This window comes from Anabrus simplex, chromosome 14 (assembly GCF_040414725.1).
Source record: "Anabrus simplex isolate iqAnaSimp1 chromosome 14, ASM4041472v1, whole genome shotgun sequence".
In the NCBI taxonomy this organism is placed as follows: domain Eukaryota; kingdom Metazoa; phylum Arthropoda; class Insecta; order Orthoptera; family Tettigoniidae; genus Anabrus; species Anabrus simplex.
The window spans coordinates 5,457,150-5,475,209 of NC_090278.1; positions in this window are offsets into that span (position 1 = coordinate 5,457,150).

An 18,060-nucleotide genomic window follows, 5' to 3' on the forward strand; every position below is an offset into this window, starting at 1 on the left:
CACCACCCATTCCGGCCTAAATTCGCACTTCAACCTTACACCCTTAGAAACCGTTGTCTGGACACATTCCCAGTCCCTCAGCTCATGCACCCACATCATAGCATCGCACTCTCCACTATTTTGAATCAGTGAATGGACTTACATCATGTTAAATGTAGTCTTGTGAGTGCACCACGGATATAATGTCACTCTTCTTATATTGACCCTTCTGTCTTCAGACGCGATCTCCATAGCGAAGGACTCAACGGAAAATTTTATAATCAGTACTGTGTTAAACTTTAGATCTTCATACATGACTATAAAGGTAAAACTCTTTAATCTATGTTAATATCCCAAGTACTGTCAAACTGCAGGCCGTATGTATATATCAATGAACATGCAAAAAGAAATTGATGATGCCCTTCCCCATATACTATAATAAAGTTATCCCGCTTTCACTACCCCGGAAATTACAATACCATTCCCTCCACCTCACCTATCCACCACTCCTTTCCTACTACACCATCTCTCATGGCCAGAGAGAGGGTGTTGCCCTCTAGGTGGCCCGCCCCACCCTTTCAGGGTGGGGAATGAAAGCATTTGAACAAACAAACAAACAACATGTATTCTGAAAGCGGAGTGATCACCCGTCTCAAGGCTCTTCCCCCACTATTCCATCAACTGCATAAAGTCCGACTACGTTACGTTCAGTCAGTGGTCAACAGTAAACAGCCCATTACTTACAACCTACACACTACTGCAGTTACCCGCAGACAGAGACGACTCTTTAAGTCTAAACCATTACCGCAAACCCTGGCACTAGGTATTCCCCGCAGAAGCGGTGATTGGGAATTAGAAGTGGAGGTGGGGGCACAAAAATGCGTATACAGAGGTCTGAGGGATAGAGTGGGGGAGGGGGTAGGCAACAAAATTGAAAGAGATAGCTACAAAATGGTAAGATTTTGATGCTCTCTGAGCGAATTTCGACAGAGAAGTAAAGGTTGGCAGTTTACCAAGTTAACTGCGGGAATAATGTAGGGTTACTACAAATAATTTGAGTGATTTCAAACCTCTACAATAACTTTATTATTTGACATGTTGTCACAAGGCGTTGCACACACATAAAAAACTAAAGTTCTTTTTACATTTACAAATGTTCGGTATGTGCCCCTTTAGTGATTCTGCAGACATCAAGCCTATAATCAAGTTCGTCCCACACTCGGTGCAGCATATCCCTATCAATGGACTCGAAAGAACGATTGATGCGAGTTCGCAGTTCTGGTTGGTTTGTTGGGAGATGAGGTGTAAACACTGAGTCTTTCACGTAACCCCACACAAAGAAATCGCATGGGGTTAGGTCAGGAGAGCGTGGAGGCCGTGACATGAATTGATGATCATCAGCTCCACCACGACCGATCCATCGGTTTGACAATCTCCTGTTTAAGAAATGACGAATATCACCATGGATGTGGGGTGGAGCACCATCCTGTTGGAAGATTAAGTACGCGCTGTCATCCAGTTGCGGCATGAGCCAATTTTCCAGCATGTCCAGATACACGTGTCCTGTAACGGATTTATCGCAGTAGAAAAAGGGGCCGTACACTTTAAACAGTGAGACTGCACAGAACACATTAATTTTCTGTGAATTTTGGATGTGCTGCACGATAGCGTGAGGACCCCCCCCTAGATTCGCACATTAACACCATTAACAAAAAATGTTGCTTCATCACTGAAGACAAGTTTCGTTCTAAACTCATCCTCTCTCATACACATTTGCAACCGCGCCGAAAATTCAAGGCGTTTGAATTTGTCATCGGGAGTCAGGACTTGTAGCAATTGTAAGCGGTAAGGCTTCTGCTTTAGTCGTTTCCCTAAGATTTTCCAATAGGCGAGTTGTGGTATGTTCAGCCTTCTGCTTGCTCTCTCCGTCGACTTCTGTGGGCTACGCGTGAAACTTGCCCGCATGCGATCAGCTGTTTCTTCAGTCACTGCAAGCCGACCCCTTGATTTCCGCGCTGTCCTCCAGAGACATCGTGAAGCATTAAACTGCACATACCATCGCCAAATCGAGTTAGCAGTTGGTGGATCTTTGTGATACTTCGTCCTGAAGTATCGTTGCACTGTTATAACAGACTGATGTGAGTGCATTTCAAGCACAACAAACGCTTTCTCGGCTCCTGTCGCCATCTTGTCTCACTGCGCACTGCTCACTGCTGCTCTGCTCTCGAGGCAGAAATCTGAAGTGCGACTTCAGCAGACCAAAACTTGAGTTTTTCTACATGACTGTTCAGTTTCGTGACCATATGTAAATTCATGGACCTACAGTGAATTTATGAAGTAGCTTCAATCATTTGTAATAACCCTTTAGGTTTTTTTTGCTATTTTGATTCTATATTATTATACAATAAAAGTTTCATGCATGCATACATAAACCTTTATTTTTTCCAGATCTGTACAGTTAAAAACCTAATGAATCTATATGGAGAAAATCAATAAAACTTTCACCAAAAGAACAATTACACATGTATTACAATTAGTACGGCGTGATTATACAATAAAAACCATTTAGTATTTGACTACACACTAGGAAAGTAACAGACACTATGTAGAACTAGACAGACACATCCACTGAGTGAGCCAGCCAGAATGTCGAATGCGTGCGACAGGCGGATGAACAATATCTTTTTGTTCATGACCTTGGGAAGACATACCCCTGCTTCCCTTCCTCACATCACATGCTAGAAGTGCGATTACTATCTGATGGCACAAATCTGCACGAAACCCCGAGCTTGTAGCTGAAGTATTTTTGCCCATTGTTTTCATTCCCCTCCCTGAAGGAGAGGGGCGTGCCACCTTGAAGGTTACGCCTTCACCCTGGCAAGGAGTTGCGGTTGGTTTGGGAAGGAACAATAGTGTAAGGAGGAGGGTAATTTGAAGTAAGGAATGAGGAGGTGTGCGTGGACATTATTTAAGTACCGGCGATATGTGCAAGGATTAAAAGTTCAGAGAAGAGTGCGAGGGTGGGCCGGGGAAAATGTGAAGTGCAAAGAAGTGATAGAAAGGGGAGAAGTTTATAAGGGATGTGAGCAGAAGGCGAAGAATGTCTGATGGGGGCGGCGGTGGGGAAAAGTAATCGGGTGGGGGTGGTTGAAAACGGATATTGGGAGTAAGTGGTGGGGGAGGAGGGGCAGGCCAGGGACGCCGGCGAGGCAAGGTAGGTCGGGTCAGAGGTTGGGGAGGTGAGCGGGAGGCTTCTACTCGATGGTGGCGGCCGTATAGATGGAGTCCATGAGCGATGAGGCGTTGACTGTCAGCAGTCGTCGGAAGTTGGAGGCGCACGAGATACGTGGGCCCATCGGCGTTGTAGATCCTGTACGCTCTCCGCACGGGGATCCCTGCCAGGCGAAGTTCGTGTAAGAAGACGTCAGTTGGGAGATTGGGATCCACGCGGCAAACAACACAGCTGTAGATGGTATGATGGTCTGTCAGCGGTGATGGTGGGCAGGCGGAATCTTGAGCGGTGGCATTGTCCTCAGTAGGCGGCTGGTTTGTTGCATGTTTTGAGTAAGGGAAGATAGGATTGGGAGAGGAAAAGTCATAAGGGGGAAGAATGGGACGTAACGGTAGTAGTTATAGGAATATTAGAGAAAGCGTGGACAGAAGTGTTGGTGGTAGTGGTGATGGTAGAAATGGAGGTGGTGACAGGAGGGTTGTAGGAAGAGAGCGATGTCAGGGGAGGCGGAAGTCCTTGGGGTAGTATGGGTGTGGCGAGGGGCTCAAAGGCGTCATCAAAATAAGGAGAAAAACGTTCCACACGAAGCGTGGAGAGGTCGAGGTACACACCGTCTTGGAGCAGTTGTTGTACGGCAGAAGTAAAGGTGCGGCGTCACCCGACCGAGCAGAAAGAAGATGTGGTGTTGAGTACGGAGGAGTCCAACGTAGAGAGGTCGATGCACGTAATTGTGTGGGGAAGTACTACTAGTACTAAAAGTTTTCATTCCTCCCCTGAAGGGGGAGGCGGGCCTCTTAAAAGGTTACGCCGTCTCTCAGGCCGGGAGATTTGTTACGGTGAAGGAGATGTGCGGAGAAGGTGAGGGGGTGGGTGGCCGTGGCCTATACTACGAACTTCCCCGGCATTCGCCTTAGTGCAGGAGAATGGAAAATCACGGAAAACCATTCTCAGGACAGCCGACGGTTGGGGCCAGCCGTGAGGTTCAGCCCTGCCCCGTTTCCTGAATGCAGAGGCGTAGAGCCACGGTAGGGCCGTGGCCACCTCTCCTCTGCTCGGTTGGCCGGTCAGAGTACAGAGCTGTTGGACCACGGACCAGCCGTGGCCACTTAAGGGCCGAAACACACTCTACATCTACCGACCTGGGGAAGCAGGGGAAGGAAGGTAGTGGAAGGGTAACTACTGCTTAAGTATTGGGAGTGAAATGAAGGCTTTTCACCCTAATGTAGTCTCCAGGAGCCGACGTGAACCCTTCGTAGCAACTAGCGAAGTGAATATTTCTCCCCTCTCAGACATGCTGCAACATACAAAACTCATTTCGTGTGCAGCTAAGGTTTTGTGCCATCAGATACTAATTGCGCTTCTATACGCTGCAAGGGCGAGTTTCCACTACTTACTTTGGCGCCGTACAAATCGGTTAGCTGCTTCGAATGACATTTTGCGCGTTTGTTTTAATGTTTAAGAAAATTAAAGGAAATAATTATACGATAAGACGAAAGATTTGTATAAATTGTTTTATTTTAATATTCCTAGTTTTAGGCGGCTAACATAGAATAAGAATTTAATTCTTTCTCCACAGATTTTTGGGGAGGGGCGGCGGTGGACGACTCCCCTCACCCGTCGTCTCCCATTCGTAATTGCCGCCACATCATTCCTCCATATACTCCTCCTCCATAAACAATAGAGCGCAGATGAGTACTGTTATTTTGTAATTTTCCCCTGTGGGTGGAGGCAATAGAGTAACACTCACGGTATCCGCTGCCTGTTGTAAGAAGCGACCCAAAAGGGCTCCAGCAGCTCCTGTCTTGGGAGCGTGGGTTAGCGACCACGGGGCCCTTAGCTGAGTCATGGCATTGCTCCCACTTAGTTGTACCTGGCTCCTCACTTTCATCTATCCTATCCGACCTCCCTTGGCCAACTCTTGTTCTTTTTCGGCCCTGACGGTATTGTATTAGAGCACCCGAAGACTAGGAAGTCTTTCATTGTCAGGCCCTTCTTGTCTTTCTTTGGCCGATACTTTCATTGTTTGAAGTGTCGGATCCCTTCCATTTTTCTCTTATTAGTGTTTTATAGTGGACAGTTGCTAGTCGTACTTCCTCTTAAATAATCCTAATAATGAAAATAGATACGAATTAATGAGGGTTTTAAAAATTGGGAATCAGTGTAAGAATGCCAGTGTAAGAATTAATTCACCCAGTAGGATATATTTTTCCAAAGCGATAACCTATATTTTTTGTGGCTTAAAAGTTTCCTGAAAGTCCAAATTAAGTTTTAACATCAACCCCGAGGAAATACTCTACCCTTCTTTGTGGTAGTTGTCCAAATTTTTATGTACACTAGCTGATGTACCCGTCTCTGTCTTTGTGGCTTTCTAACTGAAGTCAACATTACAAAACGTCAGTAGCAACGTTATCACATAAAATACTCGATCAAATAGAAAACCATACATTTTCTCACTTTAATGAACGGTACTACGGTCCCAGTGCTCGAATGGCCAGGCCGCAGATAGCCGTGAACACTCCTCTGCCATTATTTATGTAAGTGTGCACACTGTTCATTCCAATCAGTGCCTCAGAGTGGGGACTGAATAGCTCGAATGTTATGATGAACCAGTTTGTTACGTACCAGTAGTATCAGAAAATTTATGAACCAGAGGAATGGCATGCTAAATAAGATAGTTATCCAACTCCCCAGCTACTTCCCGTCAATATTCAGGCAGGCTGTTATACTCGGAACGACTGGGCGAGTTGGCCATGTGGTTACGGGCGCGCAGCTGTGAGCTTGCATCCGGGATATGGTGGGTTCGAACCCCACTGTCGGCAGTCCTGAAGATGGACTTCCGTGGTTTCACATTTTCACAACACGCAAATACAGGGGATGTACCTTAATTAAGGCTACGGCCGCTTCCTTCCCACTCCTAGGCTTTTCCTATCCCATCGTCGCCATAAGACTATCTGTGTCGGTACGACGTAAAGCAAATTTTAAAAAATCCTCAGTACGCAACAGTAATCCCATCTATCATATATGAGTGGCAACATAAGGCACAAAGCACATCACAACAAACAATGTTCAATGTAATGTTATTGTTGAGCAATTTTATGAGTTTTCTATATTGTAGGCCTTCACATAAAGTTTTCTTTCGACTAACTTATGTGATATTAGGGCGTCTTACAAAATTATTTATAGCGTAGACTGTAGTTCCTTATTCCCCGACTTTACATACCGATTTTCATTCAATGCTCTTCTCGTGACTCGGCACTGATATGGACTTAAGCAACAAAAATTCAAATTCATAAATATCTCTGTTAGTCGGTACGGTAAAAATGTATAAGAAATAGATGATCAGAAATTTAATACTATATAACTATAATTATGTAGTATTTATCAACAGGACTAGTAATAACATAAATATTTAAGAATCAATGTTTAGGCCTTCCCCTAAACTACCATTTCACTCAACGTGAATAAAATTATTGATAACATAGATTGTAGCGACTTATTCCCCAACTTTGCATACCGATTTTCATTAAGAGAGGACAGCTAGTAACATAAATATTCGAAAATGAAATTTTAGGCCTTCCCCTAAACTAACATTTCCCTCAGCGTGAATAGAATTATTTATGGTCTAGATTGTAGCGACTTATTCCCCGACTTCGCATACTGATTTTCACTATACCCTACAGGGCATAAACAACAATGCATGATCGAACTTACCTGCTTACCTGTTACGAACTAACTGCACCAACCTAGCTGCAATCGGCTGACGGTCGATTACTGGGTTCTTGCGACGAGAGTATGGGGGTTAGGAAAATTACTTTATTACTACAAATTACTAAGTGAGGAACTCAGTTATGATTCATATTTTTACTGGACAAAACATGTTTGATTAATCAAATAAGAATATTGTTATCACTCTTTCCTATGCACAATACAAAGGCGCATATTCATAATTTATAAAATTACATTCAGTGATGACTCGGTGCTGATGAGTAAATCTGTGAACCAAACTTGTATTCCTCTTTAAGGAATACCATCGGACCTATAAAAGTAAAAAAAAAAAAAAAAAAACAACAACATGATGCTAAGATCAGAACTGTCTCGCAGAAATAAAGCCATTGCAAGGGGTCCCCTCACATATTGGGGAGTACACACACAAATAGCAAGTTCGTCTGTTACAACTACGACTAAAATAAATCTTCCACTGCAACCGTATCTGTCCCTACCATGCATAGAGGTATGCATACGGATGCGAACTCATGTCCATTAAGCAATAATTGTATTTACAAGGTAGCCTAACACTACTAATTCCTTAAGATGTCCTATATATAATTCATGACAATATCAACACGTAACCGGAAAGAGAAAAGAAAAAAAGACAAATCAAAGAAACATCACTGTCAAATACTTCTCTGCCTGAAGGGGAATGCCTTACCACACAAATAAACATACACACGGATGCCAACAATAGACATCAAATTAGTCATCTGGAATAAACACAAGAGAAACAGAACAAAAATAACAATTCGCATGCAGACATACAAGAAGAAAACTCCCCTTGAAGAGGGTGTGGGTCGTGTCTTTGACCGGCTGAGTGGTGTGAGGATCTCTCCCTGACTAGCAGCAGCAGCAAAAAAAAAAAACAGTAAACAAACACACCTCCTAGACCTAGTTTCTCTCAGCTGATGCGAACTTGACGGGACAAGGACTCTCATTCTTCCACTCTTACAAGCAGGCATATCGGCTTTCTCGGCCATTCCCAACACAAGGGATCATTTACTTTCACAAGTACAAAAGGCTCAATCGCCCGGCCGCATCTGGGGCCTATCTCATTTGGGTACTCTAACGTACCAATTCATTATAAACGTTAGGGCGCATCATTCATACGGCGCAACATCTCTTCCTTGAGTCCCAGGTTCAAGTCAAGTGCAGAGTGAAAAACTCTGTCGGAAATTCAGATAATCTTACTGTTACGACGTTGCTACAGTTTATACGCCGCCTCACCCAAATCACTGGAAACCATGCAATAACAACATGGAGATCCCGACATAAATTTAACTAACATTTTATTCCTACCCAGACTTCGTCTTAAATTATCAGAACTTTCCTTTGACGACACTTACGTTGCGCAGATCCATCTATCCTACCCAATAGAGCGAAACGATAAACTACTCTGAGTAACTCTAATTTACCAGAAAGTTTTATACAGATCCTAAGGAATATACTAATCTAATGTACGCAAAACAAGCTCGCGTAATACTAGGCACTCTTCTTCCTATCATGTAACATGATTTCTATCGTTGTTGCTGCATAATATATATATATATATATATATGCTTTACACATTAATGTTATAAAATCATCTTAATGAATGGCCTGATAGGCTATAATCACGTCATCTACCAATATTTAGAAATTTAACTACTGTATTTCTGCGCAACAACCCCCAATCTTAACACATGCTTAAGTATGGTTCACTTATCTATCATTTTGGAGACTTCTTCCTCTCCTTCCGGGTTGAACCGCGCCAGCTTAACCCATCATGGTGGTGGTATGGTCCTGGATCGAGCCTCTGGGTCCAGTCTCCATGTGCAGCTCGTTCGTGATGTCGTCTTCTGGAAGAATGGCTCGTTCAAGATGCCGTCTTCTTGAAGTTATGGTCGGAGGCTCTCGTATCACACGTCTCTCGAACACGGCACCGGTCTTCACGTCTTCTGGAAGAATGGCTCGTTCAAGATGCCGTCTTCTTGAAGTTATGGTCGGAGGCTCTCGTATCACACGTCTCTCGAACACGGCACCGGTCTTCACTCTAGTATCAGAAATCAACAACTGAATCATTCGAGGCACTTGTTATTATTTCATGCCCGACTGCTCCAGTCTCATATGCCTAGCAGGAATAAAATACCGATTGCTTTAGTTTATTATTAGCACCTTTTCTGCACTTTACAAACTTCCCCTTACCGCTTCATAATGAAGTCTATAGATACGGCATTCTTTACATCAATTAATTAGGCACTCGCGACCTCACTGCAAAGCGTCTAAATATTATCATACACTTGAATTACCTCCGGTACATACGGTATTCTTTACCATCAATTAATTAGGCACTCGCGACCTCCCTGCAAAGCGTCTAAATATTATCATACACTTGAATTACCACTGGAAAGTTTATAGATTACCGATCCACTGAAACAAAGTTAGCGCAACTGCATTCATTATTCACAATCTTTGTCCTAAACAAAGGTTTCTGGCGCAATACAGGCAGACGCGCGACACGCACGGGCAGCGGTCTTATCGTCGAATGAAATCCCCTCCTTCCACATATTTCAGCTCTTATAGGAGGCAAAAAACCACGCGACGCAGAGAAAGCCCCTGGAAACAACTTGAGTTTGGTATGCAGCCACTAAACAGTTTCCCACGGTGGTAGGCTTACTACGTAGTTATTAATCTAATTATTCGTTAACAGCATTAAAAGTATCGTTTGCTTCATAAAATTCTGGGGGCCGATGACCTAGATGTTAGGCCCCTTTAAACAACAATCATCAATCATCATCAATCATCATAAAATTCTGGAGATAATTTCCATCCTTTTATTACCCTGGAAAACCTTCAGATTCGCGTGATGTGGTGAACCTGACTGCTTCCGCTTAAAATTATTGTTAGGGTGGTCTGGTACTTCCCCAAACAAATTCTTATCTCTCTTTCTCCCTTCCACATATCCTGTCTCACTCGTGCATCGCTTAGGGAATCACCTTCTGAGTTCCCGCGTTCTATATGGCATCACGCCCTTCCAGTTGGCGTCATGTTGCGCAATATTATTTCTGCGTTAAATATAATTTGTTAATAACTGAACAGAATGGTACAATACATACATACATACATACATACATACATACATACATACATACATACTTACATACATACATACATACAAAACTTTTTTTGTTATTTGCTTTACGTCGCACCGACACAGATAGGTCTTATGGCGACGATGAGGGAGGAAGGGGCTAGGAGTGGGAAGGAAGAAGCCGTGGCCTTAATCAAGGTACAACCACAGCATTTGCCTGGTGTGAAAATGGGAAACCACGGAAAACCATCTTCAGGGTTGCCGACAGTGGGGTTCGAACCCACGATCCCCCGAATACTGGATACTGGCCGCACTTAAGCGACTGCAGCTATCGAGCTCGGTGACAGACAAAACTCTTACTTTATATACATAGATGGTTCTTCTAAGAAATTTAAGAATAGTCAACGTCCTCATCAGCGCCCATATGACAGTTTGTAGGGGGGCAGACCTGGAGGTACGTAGTATTTTTAATATTTTGGAAGATAAATGGCGACTTGTATTCTATGGTAGAATAACCCACGGTGTTCCCTGCCTGTTGGTGGGGAACGGTACTATCGCTTCTACCTAATACTGATTTTTAAATCATTTTCTTGAAAGGAAAACACCTGACTATACTAGATTTTTGCCTTTCCCTGAGAGCTAGGGTGGGTGGGTGGGGGGTCCGCGGTCCAACCTTGCCCGCGGGTATGGGCGCCCTTGAACGTCCTTATACACATCGACTTCTATTTATCCTTCTTAATATCTCGGAAATGTCCCTTAACAATTTCCTCTCGGCCCGTATTCTTGGTTTTCTAGACCAGGGTAGCTATCTCAACGTCAGTTAGCTCCTCAACTGTAATCACGTAGGCCAAGTGGAACTCGAACCTTCAGGTTGAGGTAAATATCCAGGACCTGGCCGGAATGGAACCTGGGGCCTCCGGCTGAGAGGCAGGCTGGGTACCCCCACCCCACCATCCACCCAGAATGCTGGCAATAGAAACAAGTAAGTGCATAAGGTGTACACACGGGTAAATACATCACATTATCAGTCATGAATAGCAATAAACACGTTCCTATGTAAAGTAGGAACACGTGAAGCAATCCTGACTTTACGTCTGATCTTAGAGGATCGAATTAAAAAGGACAAGCCCACGTACATGGCGTTCGTAGATCTAGAAAAGACATTCGATAATGCTGATTGGACCAAGCTATTTGAGATTCTGAAGGTGATTGGGATCAGATACCGAGATATCTCACGAAGAGGTGCTGATTCGAATTGGTGAGAAGAAATCAATTTGGCTAAATTTGACAAGAAGAAGAGATATAATGATAGGACACATCTTAAGACACCCGGGACTTGTTCAGTTGGTTTTTGAAGGAAGTTTAGGGAGTAAGAACGGTAGGGGGTAAACCAAGGTATGAATATGACAAGCAGATTAGAGCAGATGTAGGATGCGATAGTTGCGCAGAAATGAAGAAGTTAGCACAGGATAGGGCGGCATTGAGGGCTGCGTCAAACCAGTGTATGAATTGATGACTCAAACAGCATGTAAAGGTCGATTTTGCACACCATTGAACGTCTATACATTGCACATACTGTGGTAATTTCAAATTATACTAAAGCGTCAGAAAAGTTCTCGTAAGAGCGACTTCATATTGCTATCACAAACTGGAGTCAAATTAACATTGTCACTCCATTGCCGCTCGGGGCACTGAATGCAGTTTTCGCGCGTTTTTGTCAAAGCTGTCCTCTCTTCTGCAAATTATGGATATTATAAAGAATACTTTTAAAATGTCATTCAAAACACAGGATAGTCTAAAGCCAATAGCACTGCAAATCTATATATATATATAAAATAAGAGTTTTGTCTGTACATTGCTCAGAATTTGAAAAGAATGGTATTTCTGTATCGGTCATGTCCACAGTAACAAGAAAACGCACTTTTTTCTTTTCCGTAATTTCTGTCTGTCTGTCTGTCTGTCTGTCTGTCTGTCTGTCTGTCTGTCTGTATGTATGTATGTATGTATGTATGTATGTATGTATGTATGTATGTATGTATGTATGTATGTATGTATGTATTGTACCCGAATGAGATAGGCCCTAGTTTTCATGATTTCTTGATTATAATATATGGAAATATTAAATTATGTACAGTGTCAGTTTGGTGTGGGAAGAAGAATTTCGACATAGCCAGACGTGGTCACGACAATCCGTCGCCTCAGTTAAGCCTGTCATTATGGGGAGAATATTCTTGGTCATAAGTTAAGAGGATTAACTCTACAGTTCACAACAACAGAAGTAATGACTACAAGGAAGTGAAAGAGCATTTATTTCTGAACAAAGGCGAGGCCAGGTGCATCACCGATACGGAGAATATGACGTACCAGTATTTCCAACGTCTTGAGGCATTTTGTGTTGTCAAGTTGCAACGAAGAGATTTTAAACTAACCGATGCGGTGTTGACCAATGGCAAAATTTATCAGAGGCTCGCAGATAAACCAACATAAGAGAAACCTAGAGTGAACTCCAGTTAGCTTCTCTGATAACAATAATTAAATTATTCCAACCACAGAATTGAATAGAGGGGATTTTTGTGATATCTTTCCCATGTTGATTAATTGTAATTGTAATAAATTAAAGTAATGAATTCTTGGAAATGACCCACGCTATCTCGCCATTGGTCAAGATGAGCACGCCATCAGGGACGCCAACTTAGCGCGCGAAAGGTGGAGGACAGGAATCAAGTGATATCTCCATGATCACCGAACGATATGAGTTGAGAATACGACACATGAATGTGTATCGCCAGTTTATTAAGTGGGATAAATTAAGAGATCCAAATCCACCTGCATATGCCGATTTAGGATAACCAACCCCCTCCCTATGAGATGACCACGGATGACCCCGGCGGGAAACCATATCGTCCATAAATAACCAGCAGTGGGACCTCACATCACCAGTTGTTACCAGTCACCAGTTGTTATCGGTCACGAGTCGTGTCAGTCGTATGAGGTAGCTGAGACTCTGACACGTTGACTCGGTAAGTCAGTATCTCGGGACGCATTCGAAGTCAGTTAGAGCTGAAAGTACGTGAGTTGTTATGAGAATGAAGACGAACAGTGAGATTATCGATAGTACCGAGTGTAAATAATCAGTACAACTGTATGTTGAATTTAATACATGTCTTGTGATTAAATATAAATAACGAACGGAACGCCGATAGTACTTTTGGAAGGCAGTGTGCGGAGCCTGAAGTAAATAGCTCAAGATAGACGGTGAATAACTATCCTAGCAGGGAACTGTAGGAGGTAGGCGATTATTAAGGCGGCTTAGAAATAAACCAGGAAGTGCCGGTTGAAGACGCGATACGCGCCGGTTCGAATGAAACGACACTTCGTCGTAATGTGTCACGACGTGTGTTTCGGGCTCATATGAAGAATATATTGTGCGAGTGTCATGGGTCTAGACACACCAATAAGTGTTTTTTTTAATTATTATTCTTGTATAAATCACTATAAATTAAATAATGTGTTAATCATGGGTAATCGCACAGACGTGTTTTGCTGTGTTAATTTTATATTGTGCGACATGATGTCCGAATAAATCACCATGGGGCCATGAAGCTTCTCATCCGCTACGAGACAATGGAATTCTACATAGGAATGAGTACACAAATGTAATATTTGGGGATGTTATCGCGACTAAACGGGGTTCAGTGTAGATTAATTATGGTTACTTAACATGGTTCGCCTCACGAATCCATGATTTTTAAGACAGACGGACGAACTAATTTATGTTAACGTAATTATGGGTTAGATTAATTAATTGAGTATTTGTTTGTTGTATATAATGTAAATATGGGATATATTTCTTTCAATTAATGCATGCTGTTTGTAATACTTTTTGTGCTAACCCATTTATTTGATTTTCAATCACTGCGGTGATTATTTGTATTTTAGTTAGGAATATTTGCTACCAGACAGCCAGATTATGAAAGTGCCAGAGTATGAAAATTTGTGTTGCGTACGGAAGGTCATAAAAATAATAATGATACTGTTCTATCTGCTTTGGGCGTTCGCAAGTTCTATATAATAATAATACTGCTCGGTGTGTTTGCGAGTGAGAAATAATAATAATTTTTGTGAGTTGGCAAAGGAAAGTAAATTATTATTATTATTATTATTATTATTATTATTATTATTATTATTATTATTATTAATAATAATAATATTTTGTGCGCTTTCAAGTTATAGTATCATAGTCATGATAATGCTTTGTGAGTTTGCTAGCGGAAATAATAATCAATGTGGAGATAACCTGTAGCGTTAAAGACTTTAAGTCAGGCAGTTTGATTTGTACGTAAATTGTTGATTTCACGTTTTTGGACTTTATATTAACCATTAAAATTTGTTTAAAAGCGATAGAGGCACGTGAATTAGAATGGTCACGATATGTTAAAAGCCCAGCGTGGTTTGGGCCCATATTTAGAGTTGGAAGTCATGATGGACGATGAGACAATAATTTACGATACCCTCATTCGTTGGACATATATACTTGTGTGTGGGGACGTTATCTACATTATCGGCCATTGTTAAACTGTTGCCTAACTGTGGAAATTACCAGGCAAATTTAATTCAAATAACTTTTCCCGATTGTTACGTATTTGGTGAATCAACTTGATTCGCGGAATTATTGTTTGAGTGGTGCGCGTATCACGCCGCGCAAGCTTTGAATCATGGGAAATAGCTTCTTCCTGCTTGCTGAGAGTGAGCTCGAACAGTCCGTTCGTCGCTACAGTCCAAGATGGGTGTGTTGTGTGAAGCTCCCAAGAGGACATCTTGGCGCATAAAAAGACAGTTACGGATGGAGCCTGACTCCGGCGGATAAGAGTGTGAAGGTTGGGGCAATGCCCCTTACTATTTTAAAAGTTTATTAGTGTGCTCCAACCTGTTTTTTTCTTTGAAATGAAATGTCGTATGGCTTTTAGTGCCGGGATATCCCAGGATGGGTTCGGCTCGCCAGGTGCAGGTCTTTCTATTTGACACCCGTAGGTGACATGCGCGTCGTTGTGAGGATGAAATGATGATGAAGACAACACATACACCCAGCCCCCGTGCCATTGGAATTAACCAATTAAGGTTAAAATCCCCGACCCGGCCGGGAATCGAACCCGGGACCCTCTGAACCGAAGGCCAGTACGCTGATCGTTCAGCCAACGAGTCGGACGGTTTTTTCTTTAGTGTGAAGGTAAGCTTGTGTCTTCTTACCGTTTCCGGTATGGAGTTTTAAAAGTGTTGTAAGTTGGATACCCTAACTCCAAGTAAGTACTGGAAATTACAATTAATTGAAAGGATTTCGTAGGAGCAGACATTTAGAAGTAAGTAATTTCATCGTGGATTTTACCAACATCAAATACGCACCCTTTCGGCATCGTATAACTTTTGTAACCAAAATCTTGTGTATCATCTTTGGACTGAATCAGTATGAAATACACTGACTGACAGAGCAAATGCAACACCAAGAAGGAGTGGTCAGAACTTTATGCCAATTGCAGGGTAGACTGACGTCACTGAGGTATGCTCATGATGTGAAATGCGCCGCTGTGCTGCGCACGTAGCGAACGATAAATGGGACACGGCGTTGGAGAATGGCCTACTTCGTACCGTGATTTCTCAGCCGACAGTCATTGTAGAACGTGTTGTCGTGTGCCACAGGACACGCGTATAGCTAAGAATGCCAGGCCGCCGTCAACGGAGGCATTTCCAACAGACAGACGACTTTACGAGGGGTATGGTGATCGGGCTGAGAAGGGCAGGTTGGTCGCTTCGTCAAATCGCAGCCGATACCCATAGGGATGTGTCCACGGTGCAGCGCCTGTGGCGAAGATGGTTGGCGCAGGGACATGTGGCACGTGCGAGGGGTCCAGGCGCAGCCCCAGTGACGTTAGCACGCGAGGATCGGCGCATCCGCCGCCAAGCGGTGGCAGCCCCGCACGCCACGTCAACCGCCATTCTTCAGCATATGCAAGACACCCTGGCTGTTCCAATATCGACCAGAACAATTTCCCGTCGATTGGTTGCAGGAGCCCTGCACTCCCGGCGTCCGCTCAGAAGACTACCATTGACTCCACAGCATAGACATGCACGCCTGGCATGGTGCCGGGCTAGAGCGACTTGGATGAGGGAATGGCGGGACGTCGTGTTCTCCGATGAGTCACGCTTCTGCTCTGTCAGTGATAGTCACCGCAGACGCGTGTGGCGTCGGCGTGGAGAAAGGTCAAATCCGGCAGTAACTGTGGAGCGCCCTACCGCTAGACAACGCGGCATCATGGTTTGGGGCGCTATTGCGTATGATTCCACGTCACCTCTAGTGCGTATTCAAGGCACGTTAAATGCCCACCGCTACGTGCAGCATGTGCTGCGGCCGGTGGCACTCCCGTACCTTCAGGGGCTGCCCAATGCTCTATTTCAGCAGGATAATGCCCGCCCACATACTGCTCGCATCTCCCAACAGGCTCTACGAGGTGTACAGATGCTTCCGTGGCCAGCGTACTCTCCGGATCTCTCACCAATCGAACACGTGTGGGATCTCATTGGACGCCGTTTGCAAACTCTGCCCCAGCCTCGTACGGACGACCAACTGTGGAAAATGGTTGACAGAGAATGGAGAACCATCCCTCAGGACACCATCCGCACTCTTATTGACTCTGTATCTCGACGTGTTTCTGCGTGCATCGCCGTTCGCTGTGGTCCTGCATCCTACTGAGTCGATGCCGTGCGCATTGTGTAACCTGCATATCGGTTTGAAATAAACATCAATTATTCGTCAGTGCCGTCTCTGTTTTTTCCCCAACTTTCATCCCTTTCGAACCAATCCTTCTTGGTGTTGCATTTGCTCTGTCAGTCAGTGTATTTGGATGTGATCATTATTTGCATTGTTGGGACTTAAATTAAGTGACACTTCATGTATGCATCTTGGCGTGATCCAAAGCTCCCTCCATTCTAAATTATTTAGGCAGTTGGCGTACTGTTCAACAAAAGTAAATGTAATTTCCATTGTAACCCATGGGAGTAATGAAAAAAATTATTATTATTATGATTTTAATAAGGTTGAGTCTGTAAAAGATTGAAATTTGCTGGTCGATATTCAACTTAAATATGCCGACCTCTTTACGTTTTGCTGTCTCCTTCTGCTCATTGTTTTGGGCTCCCTACCTTTGTTTTTATTACGTAATTATCCCTTCTTATTTAATCTGATTGACCCGTTGTAAATTTTGGTGGCTTTGATGACTATGACTGGATTATGGCTTGGCGTCGGTACTGGTAGCTCCTAGGGTGTGCTTCCGTGTTCTATTATTTTTTGTGAGGAACGTTCATTGTAATTTTCCTTTGATATACTGTACTTCATTTAGTTGAGACTGCTGTCGACTTTAATTTCATTGTGTTTTCATCTTGTTCGGTTATTTAATGTAATTTTTATTCGCGGTTGGAGCCACTATTTTTCTCTTTTCGTGTGTCCTTGTTTGTGACTTGTAATTAACTATTTTGTAGTGTAGCAAATTTCAATTTTAAGCTATATTTGTAATTGCAGGCCCGTATACTGATGATCATCACTCTAAAAATAACGATGAATTTCTATATACTCATTTCCTAGTGTTTATCTTTTAATTTATTTGAAAAGGTTGCCACCTTTTTTAATATTTTCTTCCCATATTTTAAGTAAATCTTATTGAGAATTCTATTCAGTGATGTCTGTTTTGAGTAATGCAGTATTTATTTGAGAAACCCTATTTTGCTAGCAGGTTTATTGTACCTTAAATTAAATTTAATTATAAAATGGTGTTTCACCTTTGAGTTTTAATTGCGTTATGTTTTTTAAAAGAGAAGAATATATGTAAATTTAATTGTTTCCAACCTATTTTAAATTTTCATTTTTATTTATTTATTAAAATTTCTTCATTTTCAATTTAATCTGGTCTCTCATTTGGTAGTTAGCAATATTAGCCTGGCAACCTGTCAACCGTTAATG